Here is a 10,443-nt window from a genome sequence, read left to right on the forward strand (position 1 = left end):
GCTGGTTCTGCAACTCAGGGAGCCACAAGGGCTCCAGCTACCAAGCACCCGTTCCATGTATATATATATATTTTTAGCAATATGTTTGCATCAGACTCAAATTCTTCAAGCAAGAGTTCCACTTCTGAGACTCCAGAAAGAATACTGCAAACACCCTATGATCTTTTGACACCCAAACACTGCCACTTTTCTAACTATAAAGAAGACATAATTTCTATGGGCCAAAGCAATGAAAAGATCTGGTAAAGAACTATTTTTAACAAAGATTCAATCTAACTAGGTTGTCGTATTTGTGCTAAAACTGAGTACTTAGATTTGGCGGATAAATAGCTTTAAATTACTGCTTGGTCCCTTGCTCTGCTATTTCAGGACATGCAAGGGAAAAATGCATACAGCAAGCACAACTGCAAGCATGACTATTTTCCAGTGATGCAAGCCAAACTTTTTTTTCTGTTAACCTGTGAGGCAACCAGCATAAACAAGCCAAATGGCTATGGTAAAATGAATCTAGTGGCTTCAGCAGAATCCTAGACACAGTGCCACTGGGAGGGTGGGGGAAATCACAAGAAAGGAGAAATCCCACTGGTACTTTTAAAGGCACCTTTGGGACTTCTTCACTGGCAACTCCCCATCCAGTCCAATGACCTCTGCTTCCCTGCTCTGATGGATGCTTATCCCAACCTTCTTTTCTAATTACTAATTACAAGAGAACATCTGTGTTTTTTTTAAAAAACCAAAATCAAACCACCAGTAACCTTGCAAGAGAATCCAGCATGCACATTTAAGCTGGACAATTCTGCAGAATATGCATGTGAAAATTCAAACCATAAAGCAGAGGTGGTCAGCCAGAATCCAGCATGCACATCTAAGCTGGACAATTCTCCTGCAGAATATGCATGTGCGAATTCAAACCATAAAGCAGAGGTGGTCAGCAAAGAATGTACGTAGGTGGAGATGGCTTTAGCCTCATTGTCTCTATAATATATAAAGAATCAATGATTCACAGTCCCAAATATTTTGTTACCATCTATCATAACCACCTCATGATGGGGGAAAGTAGTATGTCTCCTCTGAATCCTCTCCAAGAAGTCAAAATTGGATACAAAGATTATATTAACCACCAAACTACTTTCAGTTTCTACTCCAAGCTCAGCAATGGTGGTATGCAGTGATCCGATTTCCCCCTTACTTGCCATAACTAGGGAAAAATCCAATACAGTTTCTGAGCATTGGTGCTTTCAAAGCTATTAAGAGGATTCTGTTCGCATTCCAAAGAATTAAGCAATTGTGGGGTGAATGTTTTCTTCTGGGAAAAGTCCATGTGAGAACCAAACTTCAGAGTCTGGATGGTTGCCACAGTGGGAAAGACTAGTTAAGCCTATTGTTCTATTGCACTGTACTAAGGGTTTCCTTGTATTATATTATTTTGTGTTGATAAAGCAGCAAAATAAGTTCAGCTTTGATAGGAAAGTAAATATTACAAATATTTCCGTTGTCTCTAAAGTATTTTTCTCCCCAGGGGGGAAAAATTGGAAAGCACCACATTTCCCTCCATGACTTCAAAATTTCTGAAAAATTTACATCTCTAGTCACAACTGTACTGGGATTGCTAAAAAAAGGAACATATTTGCAAACCCATGACTGCCGAGGACTCAGTAATCTCAAACTGGAGATTAACAATGCAATCCTAAACAGAGTTTCTACAAATTTTTAACATATGGTGCTTGCTTGGCCATATGCCCACAGGACTCCCATGATCTTCCACAAAGTCCCTGCCATCAGGGGAATCAATGTAAAAACCAGCCCCTGAGGTTGCAGCACAGCCACTGCATTACCAAAAATGCAGCTGGGATGGAGACATGCAGGTAGGGGAAAGATCGGTTCTCAGAGCAGTCATCTGGGGCAGAAAGCAGCCTGAGCTCAATGAATGCTTGTGACTGCCCCTTGTAAATGAATGATTACCACCACTCAGTGCTGTACAGGAAAGTAGAATACTGCGGGGGGGGGGGGCACTATAGCAATGAGAGTAACATCCTCAATTCCAAGTGGACTGGATCTCACCAATGGGGAGCTGAGAAGAATTACTATGAAAGATACTGACTCTCCCCTAGCCTTTTGCACTGTACAAGCCTGCCCTACCCCAACATCTGTATCAGAGACGGGCATTCTGCTAGCAAATTCACACTTAACTTCCTATACTAAAGCAACACATTTGCTGTTCTAATAATCCTAACAAAGTCCTTTATGTAACTGGGCGATCTACCTGTGATCATGGCAAGTTATGGGCTCAGTTTTTATGAGTCTTGCAGTGTGGCTCCATAATCATCAGGAAACATGTGGGCTAGGTAGACAGTGATTATTGTGGACTGGCAGTACTTGTATGGCTTTATTTACCCACCCATCCACCCAACACCCAACGACAGGCATTAGTACTGAAGGGTGAGTACTGAACATTCTAGCCAGTTTGGTGTAGTGATTAAGTGTGCGGACTCTAATCTGGGAGAACCAGGTTTGATTTCCCACTCCTTCACTTGCAGCTGCTGGATGACCTTGGGTCAGTCATAAGTTCTCTCAGAGCTGTTCTCTCAGGAGCAGTTCTCGGAATAGCTCAGGGTATCTGTTGTGGGGAGGGGAAGGGAAAGGAGTTTGTAAACCGCTCTGAGACTCCAAGTGAAGGGCGGGGTATAAATCCAATCTCCTCATCTTCTCTCCTTCATATGACTTTGGGGATGGTGAACTGCAAAACAGTGTGGTATATATCCAGCTCCATTATGCTAATGGTCCCTCTGAAGGATAAAGAGTCTTGAACTGCATAATAGCATGGGAAACTGAACCAGTTCAGGCAGAGGTTCCAAAATGAAAGTGAGAAGGACAGAAATGTACAGTTCAGCCTAGCTACATTTGGTTCCTCAGTTATCACAAGCAGAAGGCTACCTTGAGATAAGACAGGATGCAAGATGTTTTGAATAAAATAACCTAACTAAGCAGAGTGTGTTGCTATGGCATATGTTTAGGCAACATGGAAACAATATTTTGTGCTGGTGCCACCAGGACATTTCTAGGCACCTAAGGTCTGTGGAATTAGCCAATAAAACAGACAAAAGATGGTGAAAAGTGACAGTTACTCTGATTCCTTAACAGGGCATTAGCCTTCCATACTGTAGTGATCAGGCCAGCCAGAAAGTAGATTGCCAATTAAGATACATCATGTTCAGTGTCAAGGAGTAACTATACCTCTTCAAGCCACAATCTGCATCTCTCTACAGAGACTTGTCTCACACCCCAAAAGCCTCTTCCAGAACTCTGGTCTTCCAGAACGCGAGGCAGGCTTTGCTAAGGAAGTGCAGGCAGCTGCTACAGAGCTAAAGCTCCTCCACCACATGGGCCCAGTTTATATTTCAAGGTGAAACTGAATCTGTCTTTCTTACCTAGCCCCCTGCACTAAAGGCCAGTGGGGCATCCTGGTCTGTGGCAACACTGCTTCTGAGCCATCAATTTTTTTAAAAAAATCATTCAGTCTTAGTTGCAGCTCTGGAAGTTCCCAAACCTTTTTTGGTACAAGGAGTATGGGTTAAAAAAAAAACAAATTAATATGACAAGCTTACGTGTCAATTCCAGTAACATATGTCATTAAACAGCAAGCAATGGAAGGGGCATGACTGAGGATTACTAATTTAAGTCAATAATTAAGAGCTACGTGTCCTTATTTGTAGAAGTGCTGTTCATTTTCACCTATATGCTTACATATTCTTTTCACAGCCCTACCTCCCAATTTTCTAGTACACAAACAAAAAACAGTGTAAAGGATTGTGTTTCTGTATGTTCTGTAGACAGACATCATACTCTCATGAGATGCCTGTCAAAGAAGTTCAGACCTTCCTGTGTTGGGGCATCGGAGTTCTGGTTTCACCACAACAGCAGGTTAAAGAAGTCAGAATGTGAGGGCCCAATAGTTCTATATCTAAACTTAAAATGTAGGCCCAAATAGCCTCAAATCAGAATAAAATCATACAATTATCACCAACATAGGCCATTTGTGATCCTGACCAATGTGTTTTGGCCAACTGGCCTTCCTCAGTGGTCAAACAATGTTGTTACACAACCTCCCGACATTAACAATAATGATACAGTTATTTCTTAAACTTGGACCAAGTTGAAACTGTTTTATAATCAATATCTGTGACCTAAGACAGAGATATAATACAGAGGTCTCATTTTAAATAACCTGCTGCCCTGGTCAGGTACAAATGTCTTGAATGGTAATTCAGTTGTGTACCTTCCTGTCTAGGTCCAATTATTATTATTTTTGAGATGCAGTATGGAGCCAATAGTGGGCTCTCACATTTTGACTTCTTAACCTTTTGGTTCTTAATTATTTTTGGGTTAAGACCCCCCTCCTTTTCTTGTCTTTTGTGATTTTCACCACAACAGCATCCCAATTATAATGTTTCCCTATTCCACTTAGGAGTGAATATGGGTGATCATCATCAATAGATGCATTTTAAGCTACCACTAGCATTGGTTCCTGCAGTTAGTAACCACGGGCATTAAAAAAAAGAAAAGAATCAACCTTATCTTCATAAGCTATTTGCATACTACCATCCCAGTTTGTAGTTCATATTCACATGTGTCAGAACGTTGGGAACTGATGTCTATACAGATGTGATTGGTGCTGACTTCCTGCCATTTTTGATTAATCAATGAAGGGTCCATCAAAAGAATAGAAAATCAGTGTAGATCTAAGCAAAGTTGTCACACACAAGACGGAGGATCCCAAATGGGCCATACAGCAGCAGGATTTCAAATCCTACAGAAAACCCCTTTTCTTCAAGAAAGAGCAAACTGAAGAATTCCATGCAACACAAAAGCTTCCTACTACGTCAATATCTTGCCCAATAAGAAGTATCTCTGGAACCATTTTGTACCACATCTGACAAGTAACCAAGGCACAAACATGCCTGGTAAAGTATCAGATGCAACACGACAGTCATCTCTGACACGTTAAAAAAGAAGCTGCAAGTGATGCTTTTCATCTACTGGAACTCAACTTCTCTGAAGCAACCAGCTCAACCTAATTTTCATTATAAGCACTAAAATAACAGGCAGCACTCGGGTACGTTTATTAGCTATAACACAGAAAAATGTTTTAAAAAAACCCTGAAAATCTTGGAACCGTCCCCCCAATCTATGACATGGTCACCTCAGACTTCAAGAAGTATTAATTTCTTCAGCACCAAAGAAAACAAGAGAATAATACACTGTTATTTCCAGTTAAAGGGAGTCAGTTGCTTTTTTCTCCTTCATAAACTACCCAGTTTGTTGAAAGACTACAGTACAGTGTTTCTAAAAATTTCCAAGACATATGCGCCTTCTCACTAGTTAAAATTTGGAAGTACACAGAATTCACTTGGAGAGGGCAATTTCTGCTTACACACTGACAATAAAACATTCTGGGTGGAGGACTGGATGATTCCCCCCTCCCCGGGTACATGAATCACAGCTCTGGGTATGTCTCCTGGCTGGGAGGAAAAAAGCCCACATAGGCAATTCATGCAAAGATGTAACAGGTACTTCCTCAAACAGCAGCTAATTCTGCTGTCTCTTGGGAAGGATGAAAGGATCCAATCAGATTTTATATAGAGGAATGGGGGGCTTCTTTAATGGATGCCACCTGGAAGGTAAAAGTAAAACATGCAGACAGTAGGCAGCTTTCTCTATGGGTGGGTACTTAGGGCTCGCAAATTGATTTCTTGGGGCACACAGTTTTGGAATTATTAACCTAAAGGGAGAAGAGAATCAGCTGTCCATCATCACAGGGCACATAACCAACAGTGTGGTAACGTCATCCCTCCCCTTCTACCTTTGGGGGGGGGAAATCCCTTGCAAACCTTCTCATCTTATCTCCAGAGGAAGAATGCTCCCCTCAGGGATTCTCTGCATGCCATTCCTTACATCATTAGTTTAGTTTTGCCCTGGCTCTTGTGGAATCTTTTACTCATAGTAAATGCACCCCCTGCCTTCATGACCTACCTTCTTCAACTCTGGAGAAATCTCATCTTAAAGGCACATATTTTCAACATTACATAGGGCAGTGAATAAACAACCCTCAAATACCTTTTTACTCATACAGTCAAAGAATGGTAAGAGTAATGAACTTTTGTCCTCAATGATGAATGCATGATTACAAGTCCAAACAGAGATGAAAAGCAGGGGCACTTCCTCCTTCAGAGAGAAGTATACACCTTCATCAATACTTTTCTTCACTGCCAACTGACTTAATACAAGAACAGAAGCTAACATTACTTCAGGTTTTTTACTCTCTAAACAGGCATGGATTGGTCAGTGGTGAGGTTACAAGATTTGAGAATGCATTTTTGACTGTGTCTGCAGGCTGGATATGCTGGGTGACACAAAAACAGAAAAGTAAAACAAGATCTACGAAGAGGAAGAAGTTATGAAGGTTGGCACCTGTGGAATATAGTTCCAAAGATGAATAACTAGAATATAGTCCATCTCTGGAGAAGCACTTCTCCAACATTATCAACTCACCCTGAATAGATTCCCAACTGTCATTCTGGCCTAACAAAATCAACTAGATTGGAAGTATGAATTATTGAAATTATCCTGAATGACTTTTTATTAGCCTGTACAGTCCAACATATCCCACAATGGAAGCCACCTTACCTGTTACAGCAGAAAGACACACAAAAGAAAGCCTTAAAGCACCTTAAAAAGCTAACATATAATGTATACATTTTGTTTCATACACTCTTAAATAATCTACTTTTAAATCACTTAAGCACTAACAAGCTTCATGCATATCAGCTCTGCTACTCATTTTTGTTAAGAAAAAAATCATGTTAATGTGCTCTGGTGTCAGTTTTGTGTACAAATAACTGTAAGCCAGTACCGTAACACACCTTCTGCAGGCACATTCCATGTCCTGGAATGCACAGGTACACCTTTTGCCAGTTTGCCACCCACTGGAAAATATCTTATCATTTACAGCAATATACACACACACCCTGTGTGTATAAACACACCCTCACCCCAACACAAATAATAAATGAATCCTTACAGTTTAATCATTTAAATGTTTAATACTTTACATCCTTGCCTCAGATGCTATGTGATACTCTCCTTCCACCTGACCTCAGAGGCTCAAGACAGCTAAACATCATAATTTAGGAAATCTCCCCCCACACACACAATTCAAGGGCTTTCCTTCCGTACCCCAAGCACAAAAATGCTCATCAAATACAAAAGCAACATTATTGCTTTGTTGTATCCTGCTGCCTCAAAAATAGCAAAGATTTTGTGGCTCCTTGGAGACCAACACATTTGTTACAGCATAAGTTTTCATGAGGCAAAAGCAACAAACACCTGAAGAAGTGGGCTCTGTCTTACAAAAGGTTCACGTGCAGCAATAAAGGCATTTGTAACAACAAACTGGACATATCTTAAAGACCAACCTCTTTACTGTGGCACATGCATCAGAATCCACTGCTTCACATACTTGTGGGGTCCAGCTCCCCAAATCATACGTGGTGGGTAGTCCTTCAGTACCCCAAGACTCTGTGATTATCATTATTTCTGTTTAGTGCATTTTTATTCCAATTTTCCTCTCAGAAGCTCAGAACAGGGTACAGGGACCTCCCCCTCCTTCATTTTCTCCTCACAACAATCCTGTGCAATAGGCTGGCTGAAAGAGAATGACTGGTCCAAGATCACGGAGCACAAAACTGAACCTGCATCTCCACAGTGGAACGCTTGCTACGCCACAGTGGCTCTTAGTTCTCATCAGCCAAGCCTGTAGTACTTCAAAGCATCCTATACATTTCATACACACACCCTCTCAGTTACCTTCCTTGTAAGCCCAAGGCACACTCTCCTTTATTAAAAGGAGAAGCCGCCCTGCCTGACAGCTGCAAGAGTAGCTTTAGCCACAGCGGATCTGTTAGCCTTTTTATAAAGATGCCAAAATCTCTCCTTCCCTCTTTTTTGGGGGGGAGGGGTTGCTACAGCCCCCACCTGGAACCAACCCCCCCCCCATCTCTTGACAGTGACGCTGGTTCTTCCCTACCCACCTGCATGACTGCAAGCAGGGAGAAAGAGGGGCGTGTGTGAGAAGAGAGCAAGCCATTGAACAAGACAAGGCAACCCTAGGGTTGTTTAGTTTTCTCAATCACAAGCACCTCGCGGTCGATGCACGAAGATTAATACAGTGCCAGGCACCGCCCTTAGGTTGCCAATCTCCAGGTGGGGCCTGGAGATCTCCCGGAATCGAAACCGATCTGCAGACAACACACAGCAGTTAGGCTGGGGGAAATGGCAGCTCTGGAGAGTTTCTGCTAGTGCATCGCATCCCCGCAGCAGACCACCCTCCCCCGGCACCTCCCCACCCCAAATCCCCAGGAATCTCCGAAGCATAATCTCCACTACCGGCTTCCCCTCCTCACCCCATGCCAGGAGAGCCTGCTTCTCTCGTTCCCTCTGGCTTCGGCCTCCCTCAAAGGACACGAGCAGCTCCCCCACACCCCCTTTTCTCCTCAGGCTCAAGCTCCCCCCCATCTTTCACCCAGGCGACGCTCAGGAAAGCCCCTTCGTTGCCTCACCCCTTCCTTCACTCAGTCTGCCAGGCCGCAGGTCGACAAGGTGGTGGTGGTGGCTGCGCAGCCCCTTTGTGCCATCTTCTCCTCAGGCAACGGCAACGCGACGGACTGGTAAGATGGAGGAGGCCCCAACGAGCCTTCCCATTCCGCGCACAACGGCTCCGCCCCCTAGCCAGCCAGCCAGCCAGCTCCTCCCTCTTTTCTTTCTTTCTCCCTCCTTCCCGCTCTGTATCCCGGGGCAACTAGTCACACCCCTTTCCGCGGTCCTGCCACTGGGAGGCCCCGCCTAGCCCTCTGATGGGCGGACCAATCATGGTGGGAGGGCTTTCTTAATGTTTAATGAACGGGCCTATCCTCAGTCCGGTTTTTAAGACCGCGGTAGGGTTTTGTTTGTAACCGAAGCAGTGGTTGGGCAAGATGGCGAAGAAACGGAAGGTTGAGCCTGATTGGGTGGTGGAGGGGACGGAAGAGGCGGGGCAGAAGAGGGCTGGAAGGCGTGTCATTGGTGAGGCCGGGAGACTGGTCACAAAGGTTGGGCTTGGGGAAAGGAAGAGGGGGAAGGGGGTTTTGGGGTCAGCGGCTGTGGCCCCGGTGTGGGGAGGTGGGTGCTGTGGCGCGGCCTCTGGTCAAGCAGGCTCCCTCCCCGGTCAGCCTCCAGCCTCAGGGGAGGAGAATTAAGGTATCATTTTTCATAGTAATAGTTATTGTTATCCATAGGAGTCCTGTAAAATCTGTACAACAACCCTGCAAGGTAGCGTTATGCGCTCCTCTGTTGTAGTTCATAAGCGGCTGAACCTAATAGATCGTTATAATGATGTTAATAAGTCTCTACATTATTATTATGTCGTGGAGTGTCAATTCCTAGGTTTTTAAAAAATTATTGTTACACTAGAGAGGTACAGCACATTATTTGCATGTTCAATCCCCAGCCTCTCTAGTCAAAAGGATCTTTGGGTTGCCTTTCAACCTGACATTGACAGGGATCTGTCATACATCACATAGTCTTTGCGCTTCTCATGTAGCTGCCATGGGTCCTGTCAATCAGATGTGCCCTGGGAGTTCCATGCTTGGAACTTAGTTCTGTGCCTGTGAGTTAAGTTCTAATGTGTGGAAATTTTCACCACACCATTGATTGGCAGGATCTGTGGGGAGCATGTAGGCTGTGTAATGTGTGAATCAACCCTCAACATAGAGCTGCTGCCAGGCAGAGTAAACTGTGGTGTCTAAATTTACCAGTGGACCACTCTCTGTGTTTTGTATATCACCTTCAGTGCGCATGGTGCTTTACACAATCAGGAGATAAATATTACTTCTGTTGAGAAGCTTGCTGTTTCAACTTTTAACACAAGGAAAATGATATGGGGGGATGGAGGCGGGAATAAACAAGGAAAGAATTCCAAATGAAGTCAGTTCATGGTGCTGGTGGTATTAGAGCTGAGGTCTTCCAGATGTTTCCTATGCAGTCTTTTTAAAGCTGCCTCCTATGAATTCTAACTTGGAAGGAAGTCCCACTACATTCAAGGTGGCCTACTGCCAATCAAGTGTGCGCAGGAGTGTAGCCTTAACCTCCATTCTGTCATAGCTTTTTTTGTTTCTAAGCTAGGAGGATATTGTGAATGCTAACCAAGAGAGTATGTTAAAATAGGGCAGTGGTGAGAACTGGGTAATGTGTGGGAAAGGAGGCACTGTGATTGGTAATATGCGCTGGCAGTACAAATATGTGACAAGCAAGGCTAGAAAAAACATTTACACGCTCGCCACAAGATTTAACAAGGGAAAAGAAGGACATTGTTCTTATATATTTGATATCTCTCTTCTCAGACCATGAGTC

The 10,443-nt window shown here is 43.6% G+C and overlaps 1 protein-coding gene across 1 annotated transcript in view; it reads right to left on the reverse strand.

Annotated features, from left to right (window-relative positions):
- RSPRY1 (ring finger and SPRY domain containing 1) overlaps positions 1 to 8,756 on the reverse strand; it is a 38,559-nt gene extending 29,803 nt beyond the window's left edge. The window contains 1 exon segment of the mRNA XM_015412820.1: positions 8,616 to 8,756. The gene's annotated coding sequence lies outside the window, so the exon portion shown is untranslated.
- Between the last annotated feature and the right edge of the window lie 1,687 nt (positions 8,757 to 10,443).

The sequence above is a fragment of the Gekko japonicus genome, unplaced genomic scaffold (assembly GCF_001447785.1).
Source record: "Gekko japonicus isolate JY-2015 unplaced genomic scaffold, Gekko_japonicus_V1.1 scaffold1029, whole genome shotgun sequence".
Lineage (NCBI taxonomy): Eukaryota > Metazoa > Chordata > Lepidosauria > Squamata > Gekkonidae > Gekko > Gekko japonicus.